The sequence below is a fragment of the Antrostomus carolinensis genome, unplaced genomic scaffold (genome assembly GCF_000700745.2).
Source record: "Antrostomus carolinensis isolate BGI_N321 unplaced genomic scaffold, ASM70074v2 scaffold37950, whole genome shotgun sequence".
Lineage (NCBI taxonomy): Eukaryota > Metazoa > Chordata > Aves > Caprimulgiformes > Caprimulgidae > Antrostomus > Antrostomus carolinensis.
This window is the reverse complement of record NW_010288334.1, coordinates 30,094-33,046: the sequence shown is the minus strand read 5'-3', so window position 1 is coordinate 33,046 and position 2,953 is coordinate 30,094.

Here is a 2,953-nt window from a genome sequence, read left to right as displayed (position 1 = left end):
GCAACCGACTTTGAGCAACATTAATGAAGAGCTCTACTACACAATGCAATCAGAATAGAGTTAAATAACAGGCAACCTACACAGGTTGTCAAAATGAGATGAGATGAGACTATCTTTCCGGTACGGATGTTTTACTTGCAGCACTTCTTTATGTACACACATCCACAAAAGTGACTGACCACGGAGTGTCAAAGAGCTCCAAAGTCCAGGAAAGTTCAAAAAGGCTTAGTTTGCATACAAACACTCAGTTAATTCCAGAAGTTCAAGTGCAAACGGACTTCTGACTAATATTAATCACAAACACCATCAATGTACCATGCAAACATTTTAATTGTTTAAATTGCTCTCTTCCAAGCATGAAGAGACACAAGTACCAGTCCATGGTGGTATCTCCTATGACATTGACAAAGGACCATCTGCTTATAACTTAAATAATAAATTCCTGTTTTGTATAACTGAGGCTGAATACCCACAGGATATTAACATTTCCCCTCCAGCATCTGGTCTATTAAAGAAACACAGAACAGCTTTGCTGCAGTACAAAAGTTTACAGAAAGTTTAACAATTTAATTAAAGACAATACAAAATGTTGTCTGAATTAAAATAATTTATGTAAAAGTACATGAATGAGAAAATATTGGCGAGAAGATCTGGGTAACCATAGTATCAGATGCACGTTCTTTGTCCCTAGAGATAACATACAGTCAAAAATACATTTATATTTAAAGTTACAATAAAAGACAGTATTTTAAAATAAACACAATTTCAGGTCTACCAGCCCTTCAATGCGAAAATGTCCTGTTAACACAGGACAAACTGACAGAATAAAAAACGGAGCAATACTGAAGTCTCTCAATAAGCCTGTAGTGTTTGTTTTTCCTCTTATCGAGGAAGGAGAAGACAACAGAAAAAAAAGAGGAGTGTTCTGTTAATGCTCTGTCTTCTCAGTTAAGTGTTTTAAAAAGCGTGATCAGAGCATCAGGGATTACTTTCAGCCATTCACCCCAGAAAAACCCACCCTCCTTGTGAGAAGACAGGGTACAGATCAGGCACAGCTCTTCCCTTTCACACGAAGCAGTACCACATCCGCACAAGAGTGGATCCTGCAGGCAAAGCAAGCTGCCCCTGCTGTACTCGGGGTGGCAGCTTGGCCCCAACAAGCACTTTCTCTCAGCCTCCAGCAGAGCCACTACTCCTCTCAAATCACTAGTTATTTCTTCACATTTGTCAAATACTGAAACCTTAGAAGTCACCTTCTTGATTATGGTATCAGACAACAGCCTGAAATACTCAGGATTTCTTACCATGTGTCACTTGCCCTCCACATTGTTGTGGTCAACTAAAGAGCTTAACAAGACGACACATGATTAATTTCTTTGAAGATACTTTAGTTCATTAATTCTCGATAAAAGCATTGGTTGCAGTACAATAGTTTGACATACAGCAACAAAACATATTCAATTTACATGCAAGAGCTATTTAACAATAATACACGATCTCTCCTATTGGCCATTATAAAATGAACATTAGCTATACAGTTGACATAGTCTTCTGATTGTTCTCATGAACTCTAAAAAAGTGATGAAAACAGCATTCCAGTTGGTACGATGGCAAAAAACAGAGGTTTGGCCACTGCTTGAAGATTCTAATGAAGATGCTAGTATCGTCATGGGAAACAGTGTTGGAATTACTGTAAAAACAGCTACAAAAAAATGCTACACAAAATTGTTTTAATGTTTACTTCAGTTTAAAAAACGAACATGTGGGAAATACAGCTTTGTATGGAAACATACCAGAAATAGTACATGCAGAGGAAGAAAAGTTAACAGTTTCAGGTAAGACAAATGTGTGGATGACTAAAAAAAAAAAAAACCAAAACCAAAACTGATCACTGGAAATACTGTAAACTAGCAGCAATCTGTTGGGAAAAGAGTGCATAATTTTCTAACAAGATTTTTTTTGGTGGGTTGTGTTTGTTTGTTTGTTGTGGCTGGGATTTTGTTGTTGTTTGGTTTTGTTTTTATAAAGCTTCCAACTCTGAAAATGCAAGTCAAAACTCCTCTGCATTTGTGTCCTATTCTTGCCTGGCTGAGATTTTTTTTTTTTCAGTTTTACAGTTTGGTCCATATTCTCATGGTTTAATGTACAAAGTACAGAATATGCTCCTAGGACTACTCACTGCGAGTTTTCAAAATCCACTTTTCAAAAAACAGATACAACACTGTCACCTTCACTAGAGGTTGATGTCAAAATGTCAGTACTGCTGTTAAAGGGCTTCTAGAAATGAGAACAGAGAAGTCAGATTTATGACCAAGAGATAAACGATAAGCTCTGTAAAACATACACATTACAATAAGACTTTTCCTATAGCAAATAAAAGTCAACAGGGGACTTAATTTATTTTTTAAAAATTTCTTTCTAGGTTTCAGAAGTACTAATAATTCCATCAATAAAAATCTTCAAAGTGCACTGGCTGTGCCTCTTTTTAGCATCTTTTCCAAATGCTATTCAAACAGGTAAGAAACCCTCTCCTCTAATCAACAATTAACAGTTTAGCATTATGCTATTGGCAAGTCAGTGAGATCCTGAAATATCATGAATATTTGATAGTTGTAATCAATTTATTCATCACCATATAAAAAAAAGTACAGTCACATGTGACTGCACTGTCAGATCTATAATATACCAAGTAAGACTGCAAAAATAAAAGGCAAAAAAGGAAAAAAGGCCTCAAGTCTCTTTTTGTTGTTGGTTTTTTGTTTGTTTTTTTTTACTAACTGTCTCACAGCAAAAAAAAAAAAAAAAAAGTAGCAAAGGCTTAATCTTAAATACAAAGTTATAATCTGCAAATCAGGTCCTCTAATCCAGACTGATGGTATAGTTTGTTTCAACTGAACCACGCTTTACAAACTCGCAATGACAGCACCCAGTCACACCCTGAAGTGTTCCCTGC